Source organism: Taudactylus pleione, unplaced genomic scaffold (assembly GCF_031769625.1).
Source record: "Taudactylus pleione unplaced genomic scaffold, aTauple2 ptg000360l, whole genome shotgun sequence".
Classification (NCBI taxonomy): Eukaryota; Metazoa; Chordata; class Amphibia; order Anura; family Myobatrachidae; genus Taudactylus; species Taudactylus pleione.
The window spans coordinates 2,203,825-2,222,249 of record NW_028284761.1 but is presented as its reverse complement, the minus strand read 5'-3'; positions in this window follow the sequence as shown (position 1 = coordinate 2,222,249).

Sequence of the window (18,425 nt, the reverse complement as noted above, 5' to 3'; positions counted from 1 at the left end):
ATTGAATTTTGAACTTTTATGTATTCCTAATAGCCAGCTGTTCAGGAGCGTGGCCACTGTTCTCCAAAAGGGTATGCAGTCAGAATGTGGACACCAGAATTTTAACATGATCAAAACGTCGACAGTGAAAATGTCAACGTGGTCTCAATGTCGACCTGTTCATTTTGTCTACATTGTGAATGTTGACAGTCTCATTGTCGACAATACTTGTCAGTTTAAAGCTGGGTACACACCTGTACAATCATCTGTCTGTTCTTTCGATTCCCAACCCGTTCATGCATTATCCTACGAGTGTAGTGTGTACGCACCTTCAATTTTTTTTTCCCTAGGATGGGATGTATTATCATTGTGCGATACATCCCGCCACACATCGCATCACTACTGATCACATATGTACTACCATATGCGATTAGTACCGCAAAGTACCTCTTCCGATAAGAGCTGTCCTTTGCGATCAGCGCTGCGCCCTGGACTTCCGGGTTCTCGACCCAGGAGTCCATCTGTGAATGCGCAGAGTGACGCGGTGGCCACGGGGCATGCTGGGAGGGATCCGATCGGATCCCTCATACCAGCGTGATGCGGTAGAAGCCCGTAGGCTTCTATAGGGTAACCCAATAGTACATATGGAAAATGCGATAAACCCTGGAAAACTGTGTTTTTTATCGCATTTTCCATTTAGTACATCCCGCCCCTACAAAGAAAACTGGTCGTATCGAAAGATCAGGTTTTACTGTATGAGCGCTTTTATTTTCATATGATTCGATGGTGCAATATCGGACAAAAAGTGATCGTTTGGTCCGATGCTTCTGCTCATACACCTCCAGCAGCAGCGCCGCCTTTGCGTCTGTGCAACAAATATTTTAGACAGTCTACTGGGAAAGTGACTAGAAAGTGTGGTGCGCAAAACCTGCCGCCCCTGGTTCAACACAAAAATGGAGGCTCACCCGGCTCCAATACATACAATCCAACAAACCAATTTATTGTGTCATCCAGTGGCTCTTTATAAAAAAATAGAATATTACAAAACAAGGAGTATAGATGTAGTACTTAGGGCCTGATTCAGAGCCGCTCGTAAGCGGCCGCTCGTTCGCTCCGAGCGATGTTTGCCCAACTGCGCATGCGTACGGATCTTTATACGCATGCGCGAACCAGTCAGTGCGGTCAAAATTCATGTGCTCGCAAAATAGCAAATGCCTGATAATTTGAGTGACAGATTGAGGCGTATTTGGGTGGTAACGGGGGAAGGTGCTTGAAAACGGGGAGTGGAGATTCCAACGCAGGCGTGCTTAAAGGTCAAAACGGGCGTTTTATGGGTGTGCATAATTCAAACAGCAGCGTCATTGACCACATCACTGGGTTATTTTATAGTCAGAACTGCTCGCAAAATTGTGGTAGGAAAAAACCAACCCCAAGAATAGCGAGCAGTTCATACCCTGGTCGATGTACTCGATTAATCTAATAAATAGCGGACATGATGTAGGATGTGAGCGGCCAGGGGGCGTATTTTTTCAAAAAACTACCGCAAGTTTGGTTCGCTCGTTCAGACCTAGAGGCATGAACAGACCGCAAAGAGCGAACGGTTGATTTGAATAGCCACCCCTATTTTCTGGACGAGCGAGCGCTAATTGCGTCCGGCTCTGAATCAGGCCCTTAATCCTTATCATAGATGGAAAATCCTGGTATTCAACATTTTGTATATGAAGTTCTCAATATCTTCGAAGTTTGTCCATATGGTACATGTAACAAAAATATCCGGCGTCGCTGCTGCTGCTGCTGCACAGTCTCCTCCAATCAGCGAACGCCGCTGGCGCCCGGTGTGATCGGTGGCGGGGAAACATCATATGGGAATTAACCCTGAGGATACCCTGGGCATAACTGAAAGAAACCATTATATGCAGATCGCAGTATGTATACCATGTGAGTAGGGTACGCATCACCTCACCCTTCAGATTATTAATGTGTTATGATATAAAGGATCTATTTTGGAACAATAATTGGGCAGGAAGAATAAAGAAACCGTTTTGGGAATTTAACCACACTTCCTAATGAAGTGGGGTACGCATTGATTACATGTGACCATTTGACAAGAACTATGTCATTCTGCTTATAGACATTATTGGGAATACCATATCAGATCATTAAGACAGTTTTTTCCATTATTTATTTTTGTTACATGTACCATATGGACAAACTTCGAAGATATTGAGAACTTCATATACAAAATGATGAATACCAGGGTTTTCCATCTATGATAAGGATTAAGGGCCTGATTCAGAGCCGCTCGTAAGCGGCCGCTCGTTCGTTCCGAGCGATGTTTGCCCAACTGCGCATGTGTACTGATCGTAATACGCATGCGCGAACCAGTCAGTGCGGCCGAAAATCGTTGGTTCGCTAAATAGCGAATGCCTGCTAATATGAGTGACAGGAGGAGGCGTATGTGGGTGGTAACAGGGGAAGGTGCTTGAAAACGGGGAGTGGAGATCAGAACGCAGGCGTGCTTAAAGGTCAAAACGGGCGTTTTATGGGTGTGCATAATTAATACAGCAGCGTCATTGACCACGTCACTGGGTTATTTTATAGTCAGAACTGCTCGCAAGATTGCAGTAGGAAAAACCAACCACAAGAATAGCGAGCAGTTCAAACGCTGGTCGATGTACTCGATTAATCTAATAAATAGCGGACATGACGTATGGTGCGAGCGGCCAGGGGGCGTAGTTATCCAAAAAACGACCGCAAGATTTGTTCGCTCATTCAGACATGGAGGCGTGAACAGACCGCAAAGAGCGAACGGTTCATTTGAATAGCCACCCCTTTTTTCTGAACGACCGTCCACAAATAGCGTCCGGCTCTGAATCAGGCCCAAAGTACTACATCTATACTCCTTGTTTTGTAATATTCTATTTTTTTTATCCAGTGCCACTGGATGACACAATAATTTGGTTTGTTAGATATTTTAGACAGATGGGAAATCGAAGATCTCAAGTTAGATTGTATAGGTGGGCTTATCGGCACGGTCATTGGGACTTAAGTAAGTGAAATCAAAAGTAAAAAGTGTGATTGTACAGGTGTGTACCCAACCTAAGAGTTAGGGGTAGGGTTATGGCTTTTAAACTGTAAAAATTTAAATAGTTGACATGTGGACATAACATACATGTTGACATTCAGACCTTGGGGTAAATTTACTAAAGTGAGAGTTTTTAGAAGTGAGTTTTAAAAGTGATGTTGCCTATAGCAACCAATCAGATTCTAGCTATTACCTTCTAGGAGGTGCTAGTTAAATGTTAAGTAGAATCTGATTGGTTGCTATGGGCAACATCACTTTTAAAACTCACTTCTAAAAACTTGCACTTTAGTAAATGTACCCCCATGTCTGGTGTCGACATACCACACGCCTCCAAAAGAATCCCTTAAAATTGGATTTCTGATGCACAGGCCATTGCTTCCTCATGAAACGTGACCCATTCAAAAAATCCATTTCCAATAAGAGCAGCACAAAGGGGCGAGGCGAGGTGGTTAGATTACTGCATTACGGCACTGAAGTCATGAAGTCAGGTATCATCTGTGTGGAGTTTGCATGTTCTCCCATGTTTATGTGGGTTTCCTCTGAGTGCTCCGGTTTTACTAATTGGTTAATTGGATTCTGATAAAAATTGACACTAATGTAATTTTGTGCGTTTACATGTTAGTGAATTTAGAGCCGTACGCTCTGACAGAGCGCTCGCTCTGAATCAGGGCCGTCCCTCTGAATTTTAGAGTGGCCTCCTGGCCGCTCGCATAGCTGTGGGTGACCAGCCACAGCTATAGCGAGCGACCAAAATGATGGTCGCGATGGTCAAGACCATCGCAACCATCGGGCTTGCGACGAGACCCTTGTGGTAGGGTCTCGTCTGCCGCAAGCCCTGGAGTACTTTTGGCTCTATCAGAGCCAAAAGCACTCCCACTGACATCACTAGTGATTTCAGTGGGGCCGGCCCCAGACGGTAGGCGTTCCCATGGGAACGCCACCGTCTGGGCAGCCACGCTCCCGGCACACCCACCAAAGGGGGCGTGCTGTCAATCACCATCGACAGCACGCCCCCTTTGGTGCGAAACCCATAGCGACGGCTTGGCCGTCGTTATTCGGGTCTCGCGCACGCGCACAACGGAGCCGGCTCCATCGTGCGCATGCGCACTTGGCCACCATCGACCCGCTTGCGAGCGCTCAGCGCTCGCGAGCGGGTCTGAATCAGGCCCTTAGACTGTAAGCTCTAATGGGGCAGGGACTGAAATGAATGACATATATTCTCTGTACAGTGTAAATTAGTGGTGATATAAATAGACAATCAATATATTATAACCCCTTTTATGAAAAAATAACTTGTATTTACTTACAACTTTACTTTTAGAACTGACATAATAGAGATGTAAGTAGTAAAACTCATTGGCAAATGACGTTGCTGATAAGCGTACTGGAATCACAGACTGGTGTCCACCTCTGTTTCCTTCATTGGGTGTCTGTTCCTGCACTAACCTTCCAGAAAGGTCAAAACAATCATTTGTCTAATGCTATTAATGTCACATTTCGAGGTGGATATTTACTGTGGTGCTTATGAGACCTCATCTAAGCTCTATTCCATGAAAACTATTTCTATTTTTACACATAAAAGAACAAGATTTTAAGAAAAAGATAAAAGATCAATAATATCTGCATTCTCAGGGGCGTCAAGAGGGGGGCAGGTACTAATTACCCCAACTTGTTAGAAGGGCCTGCATTAGCTGCTGAGCGGGACACTGTCCCCCTTTGCAGCACGCGGCACTGCACATATTATTTTTGTAATTTTTTGGGGGGAGAGGGGTGCATGGCCACACCTCCCGGTTTTGACCATGTTCCCCAGTATCTGGGCCCCATCCATCTTTCAATGGTCCTGTCAATCCTAAAGTCTCCGTGGTAAGGAAAACAAGGGTCTTGCTTTGCATATAATTATATTTTAGAAAATAAGAATTGCTACTTTGTGTCACAGGCACTTAGGACGTACTCTCATTCATGAATAAGAGAGTAAAGCCGTAGATTTGTGGTGGATCTCGGTGTGAACTCAACTTATAAAAAAAGTAAAGTATCCATGGTCATCAGCAATGGAACATCCAGTTGGTTATTAGGAACTTTTGGGGCATAAAAACTTGGTGCTGCCTACAAGAATTGATTCCTGACAGTTATCATGTCTACATGAGAATATCGACATGCTCAGCATAATAATTAGTCCCACAAGAGGACTAATTATTTATTTTGATGAACCTTGTGTTTTTGATTTGATATATTTGTGATGTTAAATGTTATATCCTTTAAAGATATTCACATATTTTCGCCTACTATGTAATAATAACTATTGAAGTGATCTTTACACTTCCATTTTATTGATTCATATGTGTTTATATATTAATTGTTGTGTTTGTCTGTGAGTCCTTTTTTATAATGTTATACATAATACCCATTAAAGGTTAAGTTTTATAGAGGTGAGGTATAGCTATTTTGTGTGCTCTCGTTATAGAGTCTATTTGTGGTTGGCTAGGCCCTCCACAATTTTTTTCTTTCCATCCCTACAAAGGAGATCTGATTCTGTTGTCTTCGCTGGCACCACTAATTCGCTCACCAGGAAAAGCCATGGCGAAAGCATTTTAAACATGGAAACCTTAAACAAGGAAATGCACATCCCTTCAAAACTGGGCCTGATTCAGAGCCGGACGCAATTAGCGCTCGCTCGTCCAGAAAATAGAGGTGGCTATTCAAGTGAACCGTTCGCTCTTTGCGGTCTGTTCATGCCTCTAGGTCTGAATGAGCGACCAAAACTTGCGGTCGTTTTTTGGAAAAATACGCCCCCTGGGCGCTCGCATCCTACGTCATGTCCGCTATTTATTAGATTAATCGAGTACGTCGACCAGCGTATGAACTGCTCGCTATTCTTGTGGTTGGTTTTTGCTACCACAATCTTGCGAGCAGTTCTGGCTATAAAATAACCCAGTGACGTGGTCAATGACGCTGCTGTTTTAATTATGCACACCCATAAAACGCCCGTTTTGACCTTTAAGCACGCCTGCATTCTGATCTCCACTCCCCGTTTTCAAGCACCTTCCCCTGTTACCACTCACATACACCTCATCCTGTCACTCAAATTAGCAGGCATTCGCTATTTTGCGAGCACATGAATTTCGACCGCACTGACTGACCGTACGCATGCGCAGTTGGGCAAACATCGCTCGGAGCGAACGAGAGGCCGCTTACGAGCGGCTCTGAATCTGGTCCACAGTCAATAACTGTGGTAACAACTTTGCATCAATAGGATGACGCACATCTTTCAAAACTGGCCTAGCTCTAGTCCATGCCTTTAGAGCCCTCGAAACCAGAAAAATCTTTGTAGAGTCTGGTCAGCCAAGCAAATTCAAGAATAAGGTAATGCTCGCCAGCCACTTTCACATAACTAATAGAGAGGGACATGCAACAGAACAGTTCCAGATATAAGAGTGCATTGATAACAGTATTCTCAGGGGAGAGACAACACTATTTCCAACCAAGCCAATCCACTTCATAGGAACCCAAGGTCCTTGGGGCAACAGAACACCTTGGTAGTTCCGCCAGTCCAGTCTGAACAGCTGCCAAACATAGGCACACATCACCTATCATCACCTATCAGCTCTTTACATCTAACCCGTTTAAGCCCAGAGAGTGGATTCGTGACAGAATTTTCAACCCCATGTCCGCCCTGAAAATTAACACTACAAACCAAAAACAAAAGAAAGACATAGCCTGCAAACAATGGTGACGCCTTTTGGTGTGACAACCTCAGGGTTGTAATGGCCTGAGCAACCCCGAGGTTGCCACACCAAAAAATTATAGTAGCATCATACAATCTTTCCCCCCTAAAGCTCAGGGGCCACATCAATCCTGAAAAGTTTGGGAAAGAGTAAGTTCCTGTACAAACCTTCCCTGATCTATTCAGGAGGCCACGGCATGGCACATTAAGGGCCATCCAGGCAAGCTCCAACCCCAAATTGTCCCTGCTGCATCGGTAAAACGCTGCATGTCCACATTATCATGTGACGGCAATGGCCATATGTGCTCACTGTACAAACAGGAAAGAAAAACTGACCAAATACACCGGTCACTGTTTATTTCAGCAGACAGTAATAAAAAATAACGTGGCCTATACACCCTGGGCGTGGATCTCTCCAGTTTTCTACAAAAAACCCTGCCCATAGGAACTACACTACTAGTAAAATTCAGCAGCCCCAGAAAGGACTGTGCCTTCTGCAAAGTTACTTTACCAGCTGATAAACTGGACTCAATAGCCAACCACAAGTTATCCACTTTATCTAGCAGCAGCAACATTGTCAATTTCAATAACCGAAAAGGACGGCCCTGGATAAGTCTATCTATACCCAGAGCCTTCTTGGGGATGACAAATTCCACAGGAAAAAGCACCAGGTCTGCCAAAGGAGGAGAGACATCTGCCCACCTCCTTTATCACCTCACTTTCTCCCAAATGACATGTGGAAGATCAAAAGCAGACTTTAAATTGGGAGGTGTACCCTATGATACATAAACTCAATAGATCGATGGAAGCCTTCCAAAAATCCCAGTCGTAAAAAGTTTGCCACGCTCCTTTCTGGGATACATAGCAAGCCATCTGAACCATGGCCAGAGGCGGATAACAGATGACACCTTATTTAGCCAAACCATCTACAGTATATTCCATAATATGTTCTCCAGCACATTACTTGGTTGCAAAATAATAATTACCTTCTCCTCCTGCACGGTACATGGGTTATGACAATGATAATATAGGACTGGGATTGAAATACCGACGGCTAAATAGCCGCTGGTTCTAATCCCTTGGGGTGTCTAACCCTAACCTCCCCAACTAATGCCTGACCCTAACCTCCCCCCAGGGGTGCCTAAACCTAACCCCCCTCCCCACACCCTGAACCTAAGTCTCCCGGGAGGGTTACTAACCCTAACTTCTCCCCCTAGTGCCTAACCCTAACTCCCCCTTTCCCTAGCCTAACCCTAACCTTCCCCGGGGGGGGTGCCTAACCCTAAGTCCCCCCTGGGGTCCCTAAACCTAACCCCCCCATCCATACTTACACGGCAGGAGGACGATCGGTCTGGTGTCCTTCGGCATTCTGGCATCAGGATTAACTTAGGCGTCAGTATTTTGACGCCTATGTTAAATCCCTTGCCGGGATGACACTGTCAGGATTGAGACCGGCGGCCGTGCGGCTGCCAGTCTCATAACTACATTTCGATAATATATACATCCCCTATATCAGTCTGCCTCCCTTATTCTTCCACCATAGTTTCTTTTTATCACAGCTCTGCATCTCTTTATCACAGCTCTGCATCTCTTTATCACACCTCTGCATCTCTTTATCACAGCTCTGCATCTCTTTATCACAGCTCTGCATCTCTTTATCACAGCTCTGGATCTCTTTATCACAGCTCTGCATCTCTTTATCACAGCTCTGCATCTCTTTATCGCAGCTCTGCATCTCTTTATCACAGCTCTGCATCTCTTTATCACAGCTCTGCATCTCTTTATCGCAGCTCTGCATCTCTTTATCACAGCTCTGCATCTCTTTATCACACCTCTGCATCTCTTTATCGCAGCTCTGCATCTCTTTATCACAGCTCTGCATCTCTTTATCGCAGCTCTGCATCTCTTTATCGCAGCTCTGCATCTCTTTATCACAGCTCTGCATCTCTTTATCGCAGCTCTGCATCTCTTTATCACAGCTCTGCATCTCTTTATCACACCTCTTCAGCACCTCCTCTCAGACTTTGGGGCTCTTTTGCTGCCCTGCTCCTCTCTCACTTAGGGCCTTATTCAGACCCAGTTGCCAGCGCTGAGCGCTCGCAACCGGGTCGATGTTTGCCCACTGGGCATGCACACGTCAGAGCCGGCTCCGACGTGCGCATGCGCAAGACCCGGCTAGCGACTAGAAGGCCGCACTAAAAAAAAGAAGCGGCCGCCCTCATTCAGAGAGAGCGATCGCTTCTTGTGACCGCCTCTAAATGAGGGCCTTAGTGCTTTATTACCTCTTTTACTCTATTATGGGGCTTCCAGCTTCCAATTTAGCTTAGACCTACTGCCTCTGCAGTAATACCCCCCCATTACTGACTGTTGGGAGCTTGTGTTTAACTCTGTACTAGCCCCATTGCTGTGCCCATAAACAGGTTACTTAGATCATTCCTTATTTATTGAATCAATTCAGTGCGCAGTTGTTTCTGAGCTTACATGTGTTGCTATGGAAGGTCAGTTCACCTCAGCTAATTCGAAATAGCAGCAATAGTATTTTTATCAGTCTTTATCAGACAAGTTCAGGCATAAGTATGATTTTACGTATTAGAAGTATTTCCTAGAAGTTGTACTACTCACAGTAATAATTCTGAATACACTCAAAAATATTTTTTGCCTACTTACCTATTCTCTTTGAGCGGATGGGAAATCAACGTTCCCTGTCACACAGGTAAGCCCCCAGAATTTCTTCCTTGAACCCTCTTATTTCTAATTTAAGACCTGCATGGCTCTATTTAAAACATATTACAGTTCTAGACCACTGTAAAGAATTAGGCCCTAATTCAAAGTGCTCGCTAGATGCGCTCGCTCGCTCCCAGCTTATGCAAATCCAGCGCACGCCCAGCAAGGCAGGCGATTGAATGGCAAGGCATTAGCATGCCCACTATGTCTTGGCGTGCGATCACTTTGTATATGCAGATGCCCACCAACCATTCATAAGAAGCCCACTTGCGCACGTCATCTCCTGGAAGTGCATGAAAACATTTGTGCATCGAGCACCATCGGATGTGCTCGCAGCTCTTGAGGTTGACCATACCTTTCCGCAAGCACTGTGATCACTTCAGTGTGAAATCCAATCAGGTGACGTGTACTATGACGCTGCCTTTTAAATATTCACGCCTCTGAAACGGCTCAAGCATGCCTGCGTTCACACCTCCACTCCCCCATTTATAATGTCCAGCCCCTGTTACCACCCACAAATGGCTAGACCTGTCACTCCAGCTGGGCTGTCTATGCTGAGCGAGCAAGTACTTCCCGATCGCTCACACTAGTTCACGCACGCGCACTGCGATAAATACGCATGTGCACTTTGCAAAACATCGCTCGCTACAAGCGATCGCTTACTAGCGAACAGGTCTGAATCAGGCCCTTAATCCCTAAACGCTTAAAAAAAATATAAGTAGTATTAATGATAATTAATAAAAAAAAAATCCATGTTTTCAATGGACATAGCTGTATAAATGAGAACAGAACCAGTTGCATGAAAAGTAACTAAACAAATTTAGAAATTTATATTGCATCCCTTCATATAATATATTTATTATTACTTATTTATTTAGAAACAACTTTTTCCTGTTGTGTTTGTATTATCATAACGTATGTCAAAGGTTCCCGAACTTTAACCTAAAACACAGGTTTCTTTTGTAATTTTTTAATTAATCAGAGAGAGAGAAAGAGAGAGAGACATAAACAACATTTACAAATATATACTAAGATTAAATGGAACCTTAAATTATACACATCGTAGTAGTGAATGTATTGCCTTACTTTCTCATCAGATATTAAAAAGTTGTTTACTAGGAATATAATTTATAAGTAATAACCAGGAGTGGATGTGGGAATTCTGAAGTGGGGGTATGGAAAATTTAAAGTTGTACTTATGCGCATGCAAAAGGTGCACGTGTGCGCTAGAAAAGGGGCATGACCACTCAAAAGGGGTGTGTCCTTAAGATGCGCCTCCTTTTCATCAGTATAGTGTACCACACCACAGTACCCCTTATACACATTATGCCACACAATAGTAGTGCCCCTTACAACACATTATGCCATGCAGTAGTAGTGCCCCTTATACATTATTCCGTGCAGTAATGCCCCTTACACATTATGCCAAACACAGTAATGCCCCTTATAACACATTATACCACACAGTAATGCCCCTTACACATTATGCCACACAGTAATGCGCTTTACAACTGAAGCCACACAGTTATGACTTCTGCAAGTGATGCCACACAGTAATGCCCTCTACAATTTATGCCATACAGTATTAGTGACCCTTACACATTATGCTACACAGTAATGCCCCTTAAAACATTATGCCCCCCTCACGCAGCCTCTTACCTCCCCAAGTGTCCCTCCAGCAGCCTCTCACCTCCCCCTCATGTGCCAGCAGCAGCAGTTGTGGATTTGGTGCAGGGCCCAGCAGGCATCCGTGAAGAGACAGCGGCACAGCTCCGCCATCATTTTGAATCTGGCGATATCCATGAGCCTATTGGAGCTTACAGACTGGCAGCCAATCTGAAGCCACCACTTGAGGACAGCATCAGATTTGATATGACGGCAGTGCTGTGCCACTGTATTTTCATGGATGCCTGCCGGTGTGCCAGCTGTAATCAGCTGACAGCCTGGCACCAAAACCCTCTTGGCGGACAGATCTTTCGGCAGGTGGTGGGTGCAAATATATCTTAGTGTTGTATACCAGCACACTTTTAGTACTGGTAATAACTGTATATTTTCATATTTTATAATTCCAACCAGCATCTGAAGTCACTGAGTTGGATGACTAAGAAACATAAATGCTCTGTTAGTAGTGGCATAGTACTTTTGTGGTGTTCCAATATGCATAATGGAGTGAGGACACAACCCCAGATTGGCAAGTCCCCTTAAAAGTACCTGGGTCCAGGACTTTCCATGGTGGCCATATATATATATTCTCTTCTGTAAAAGTGAACCTTGCTTGCAGGGTGCTTGGAATGGCAGGGGGCGTGGCCAGCACAGGGCGCAGAAAAGTCCTCTTACAGCCCTGTGTGTACACTTGTAGGTTTTCATTAACTCCTCCTCCTCTTTCACATCAACCTACCCTTTGAAGCCATTCCGTCATACCTTCACCATGCCCCTCCCCAAAAAAATTTCTGTCGTCTAGGTCATCTTTTAACTGCCCATCTTTCCTTTCATCTTCAGATATGTATCTCTCTTACTCTGAAGAAAGCATTTCTCAATCACATCTCTCTGCCCAGCTATCATCTCATTCCTCTTCTCCTCTTTGCTGCCAAACAACCTGATCAACTTATATACAACTTCCTGTCCCACTTTCTCTCTTATCACTCTCATGTTAGGCATCTGCAATTGGGCTGCCTAATGTTTTCCAGATTATATGGAAGATTTGAATTTTAAAAATGAGTGGACATGTCAGACTTTGCAGATTTTTTTCTCTCCATGTTATAGAACCAAAGAGTCAAGTTCAAGTTCTTGCCCAGTTTTGTTGGCTAGATATATACAGTATAGTTTGATTCCACTTTCACCTTTTCTGTCAGTGGTTTTCAAACAGCCAGATAGCTAATGAATGACATACATTTTTTACTTATTAAACTTAATGGCCTCAAAAATCTTGAGAGATCAAAACAGATTTCCACTACAGAGAGCTACTAAAAGTTTCACTGTTATATCACTTTTTACATTTCATTTGCAGAAGTACTCCAATGCCGTCTTTTTGATGTAAAATTATCTGAGATATATTATTCTGGACCACAAAAGCTCAATAGATGATTTTGAAAAGAAAAAATTTAATCCACTTGGTGGTAGGACAGACAGAGAATTTTTGAAAGTGCGAAATGCACTGTGAATGTGGTTTGTTTTATCCAAATTAACTGACCAGTAATTCAGAATAAAGTCTTCATAGCATAGTAGTATATGAACTGAGCTATTGGTTAGCCCAGTGATGTCACAAGGGGGGGGGTGCAGGCCACAGCCAGGTGTCACCCACCGAGGGGTGAAACCAAAGTGCAGACTCCCCATCAGTGACAGGAGTCGGGTGCTGAATTGTAGCATTACATGCTCTACTCGGCTCCTGGCACAGTGAGGGAGCTGGCACTTCACACAAGCTTGTCCCCGGGGGCAGCCCGCACCTCCGGCACCCCTGGTGAGACAAAAACGGGGACTCAGCCATGAGGATATGTCCCCATTTTCCCGCCACATGCTTCGCCACGCCCACTACAAGCCCAACTATCCCTACCCGCACCGGGTTTCTAACAAGGTAGGGATGCCAGTCGGTTAGCCTCAGGATAATGGATCACGTTGCCTATTCTGTTGGTCAATATTGTTGTTAAACTATACAACGTTCATTGAGCATTTCTGTGCTGTTATCTCAGCAATTCCTTAGGAAAGAGATTTCTCTCTTCTCTGCTTGTATAGAAGACTAAGCTTTAATAAAACACAAACAATTAGGCGCTGGACTTATCCAAAATGCTAACGGTAGCAAGATAGTTGAGGTAGATACAACAATATAAAAATATTAATTCTAATTAATATCTAATACTTTACAGCAGCTGTCAGAATGGAGGAAACTGGACCCTCCAATAGTGAACCAAAAACCAAAAAGACACACTGACAGGTGCTAATAAAATAAAGTTAAATATTTAATATGCAAGAATGGAGAAAGATCAAATATATATATATATACAATTAAAAACACCTGATAACTATAAATACTGAAAACAATTTTAAATCAAATGTGGATAACAGTATATGAAAAATTAGCTACTGAAATATTGCTCATTGCTGAAGTATTGGTGCTTATATTTAATATATATATATATATATAATATATGTTTTTAGAGATAAATTTGAGAAGGGCATAATTGTGTATATTAATTGCTACAATCAATTCTCAGTTATTTCCTTATGCTGTAATTTTATGCTTTATGATTTTATTTTTATTTATTTTATGTTTATCCTATATTAACGTATATATTTTTATTTTTTTCATGTATTATAGTTATCATGTGTTTTTAATCGTATATATATATATTTGATCTTTCTCTATTTTTGCATATTAAAAATGTAACTTTATTAGCGCCTGTCAGTGTGTGTTTTTGGTTTTATGCTTTAATAACACTTAAATCTCTGGCATCATAGTGCTTCCACATGTGGGAGCATGCTGGAAATACTATTTAATGAACATTGACTTAAGTAAAATAAGATTATGGGTAGTCATACTTCAGTTTTAAGCAGCTCTTTAATGTCTGTGTAAATATCGTAGGCATTAATGCATTTTTTCTTATTTACAAGTTTATTTACAAGACAGAGCATAACACAACTGTGCTGTCTAATAATGGAGACACAGACAGAATTAAGTCATTAGTTCCCCTTATTCCAACATGAAACCTATGGGCCTGAACATGCGTCTAAGGCGAGTGGCAATGTGGATGCATTCTGATCTGAATCCACCGCAGACTGACGTCAGATTTATAATTCTATTTGACAGTGAAGTCTATCGTAAAAAATTGGATAAAGCCATGGAAATTAGACACTAAAATACGATGCTTAGTAAATGCTGCATTGAGACCCTCCAAACCGCCGGTGATGTCCAGCATGACCCTCAAAACCACCGGTGATGTCCAGCATGACCCTCAAAACCACCGGTGATGTCCAGCGTGACCCTCAAAACCACCAGTGATGTCCAGCATTTTGGTTTAGAAATCAAAACACAGTTCTTAGTAAATTTACCCCTTCAAATTTAGGATCCAACATTTGTTTCGCCACAAAATTTAACCAACATGATAATTTCCCAGTAAAGTCAAAATTGACCCTTCCCTCAGTACTACCTCTTTATGCTAACAGTTATTCTACACTATGGAGACAAATGTGATTGGACACCCCAGCGCAAGCGAAATACACACCATGCATACCATTGTACGCGAGTTCCAAATGGCCACTAATGTGGCGGTTTCGACTAGAACACTTGGTAGGGAGGCCCATGCACTTGCAGCTCTACGGAAACAAAAAATATTTTTATCAGGACGACAAAGTCACCTGTCATGTTTCCAGGGCGATGCTGGACTGGTATACAGAAAATTCGGTAACCCGGGTGGCCTGGTCAATTCGTCCCAGAACCTCTGGGAGAAATTGGAGCGTCGTGTGTGTTCTAGGCCGACTCGGCCTTCTTCTGTGTCACAGCTGGTTACTATACTTAAGGCGGAATGGCAAAATATACCACCTGCTGTTGTCTTGTAATCAATGCACGTGGTGGGACCTACAAAGTACTGACGTCGATAAAATCTCGTTGATCTATTTGCTGTCAGTGTCCAATCACTTTTGTCTATGTAGTGTACTGTTTAGGACAATACAGAACCTGATGTGTATGAGCACGGAGCTACATAAACTCAATTGCACTGGATAATTTAGGGCCTGATTCTTAATTGGACACATGCTGGTGCTTTCCCGTTCGGCTGTGCCATATGGCCACGTCTACACCGTGTGACCGCATATGGAAGCCTATGCCTCCGCTGTTTTTCCCTCCGCAGCCGCCATCATAAGTATCTGTACTTGCACCCACCCAGTGCTGGGTGCAAACGATCTCCCTGGAAGAGGCGTCCCATCTCCGTCCACACTCTACCATGGCTAACATGCCATGACACTCCCATGAGACTCAACAGTTCTGTGCAATTGCATGGTCACCGCTCAGTTAGCGCCCAGAAAGACCCATTTCACGGAAAGTGTGGTCCATTGATGGGAAGATCAACCTGTACACACTAGCGATCTCTGTCCATGTGCGCTAATCTGACCCGGAGCATGTGCAGTTGCCGCACTCTCACTCTCTCAACCAATCAGCGCTTCCCCATTCTTTCCAATGACAGTGTCCCCGAGTGATCTATCAGCTTGCGTCTCTACTGTACTCTGTGCGTGGGGCTTGCGTCTTCGGTTTGATAGATACAGTATGTTAAATTGGGGGCAAATGAATCACAATTTTGTGTCCTCTGCCAGAATAAAGGAAGAAAGAAGAGGAAGAAAGAAAAGACAGGAACACCTAAGAGCTAAGTGATAACTGAGTATCATGTTTCATTGTCGTAGCGGCTTGGATTAACAGAGGATCGTTGAGTACTATTTAGCTTACATACAAACTATTGCTCCAGTACTGTCTGACTATCAGCGTTTCCTCTATTTGAAGTCCAGCTCATATGCACTGGGGTTTATACAAGTGTTGCCATTACTACAAGTCGTGGTTTGTTTGCAACACAGTATCATTGGGAACATTATTCATATCATTGCAAACATAGTAACTACTGTGCACAGCCTTTTACTATTGGATCGGGATAGGGGCTTTGGCACCCTGCATTACAGGGGATTGGAGATCACTCTCCACCGGTTGTTGTTATTTTTATATGTATTATTGTTCATTTTGTTTATATATATCTTTTAGGTATACACCTTTTTAGGAATCCCTTTTTGGGTATTCTAATATTCAATATTAAATATTCCAATCAAAGATATATATCTTTTAATTTCTTATCTGCTGTATGACTTTAGCGCCGTCTATCAATTGTTTTTATATCATGTTTGAAGAGGTGGGGGAGAGTGTCTGTAGAGTGTAGTGTGGTAGGATTATCTGCTAGGGGGCACCAGCCAAAATCTTCCCTATGGCACCAAACTGTTTAGGGCCGGCTCTGAACTCTGCACCCACCGCTCAGGACTTTCAGCCCAGGACTGGTTGTCCCTTTGGAGGGGGGACCCATTTTTTAAATGGGGGGGGTCTTGATTTCCTGAAGAATTCCAACCCTTAGCTGATCAGTTTTGGAATGGTTTATGTTATGACAGGGGCTCCTCACGCTGTGTGACTCTCTGGCTCAGCTTGGTGCTGTTTTTTGGAAAATAGAAAAAACCCACACAGTTTATCACCGGATTTTCCAATAATTGCCCAGGCTGAGAGGTTCGGGTTGGTTATGGAATTTGGTGTGACCCCACAGTTCTCTTTTTCAATTAACCATTTATTCTCGGCGTAACATAACAAAGCCTGCACAGCTCATACTGATCTGTGCAGTGCTTCGGGCAAACACACCGCAGGTCTATTTGTTTAAACTACTCAGCGGTGATGTTTCTGTGGCAAACCCGACAGTTAGTTAATCCGGGATTTGTATTGCAGTCTATAAAAAATATTCGATGTTTGTCCCGATGCTCTAATGCCGTCTGTTCTTTTTTAAAGTCGGGTATCTCATGCAAATTTCCAACTTGCAAAATCACTGGAAAATCTCACAAACCCCCCCCCCCCCCCCCAAATCGATGCTTAGTAAATTTACCCTGAGTCTTGATGCTTTTCGGTAGAAATTAAAAGAACTTGTCAGCTACAAAACATACCAGGGGAACAAAAGAAAAAAAACAAGCAAACAACAAAAAATAGCACGGTTGTGTTCTCCAAGAAAATCCATCTGCCACCAGTTGACAGTGTAAAAAATCAGGGGAACACTTTGCTTGATGCTTCTATGCTGTCATATATCCATTTTATTGAGTCGTCACTCTTTAACTTGTCAAACAGGCCATTGTATCTGAACTCTCACTAATACTAGTGTCAATAGTAACACTTCTTATCAGCCCAAGTACCTTTGATGCTAATTTCAAACATTGCAGTTCAAAGTGGTCAATTTAAATACTATGTGCCGATGATACCGTTACAAAATATCTTTTTTTTTTGACAGGCTGGGAGGTATTAAATCTTGCCTGGAGCTTTGGAGAACAGTAGCTGTAAGGTTATCACATTGATAAGAAGACATTTCTCTAAATTTGTACTGGAACATTTTATCTAGCTCCTAAGGTAGTGAAATCAGGATAAGCCACGCGTGCTTTTTCAATGCCGCGTCCCTGGAGAAACATAATGCATGGTCTACAGTATATTCTATGTAAATCTTACAAAGACTTTTTGTCTTTATGAACATTTACCAGTCGCTCATAAAATATAGATTTCGTTGGAATATAACACAATAGCTTACTTTAGCAAATGTGTTCCATCTGGTTGTATTAAATTGTACCTTTAATCTTTTACCAGGTTTTTTCATGAGTTCTACTTATGGGGGTAAATTTACTAAGAATCGTATCTGGTCCGAGTTGAAACACTCACAGCGTAGCTGAAACACGGGCGACTTTTGATAGCTGAAACACTCAAATTTATCAAGAATCGTGTTTTGCTGAATCGTGTTTTTCAACGACTTCCCTCTGTGTCTGACCGAAAATGCAGCCTGCACGTATCAGTGAGATACGTGCAGGCTGCATGTGTGTATAGTGTAAAAAAAAAAAGTGTAACAATCAGAAAAAAAACAGCTGGAGTTCTCCCCTAAAAACATAACCATCCCCGGGCTCCTGAGCCAGTCCTGGTTCTAAAAATACAGGGGACAAAATGTGTAGGGGGTTCCCCTTATCTTATCTTAAGGGAGGTGGGGTCTCCCCCAATAAAGGGGTCCCCCCTCTCCTGAGCACCCCAGGCCTAGGCTGAAGCTCAGAGCTCTTCCCTGCACCCCTGGCCAGTGGGTGCAGGGGTAATAGTGTTAATATTAGATGGGTACTATTGTTTTTACAGTGGGACTACAGGTGCCAGCATGCCTGGCTTTGGGC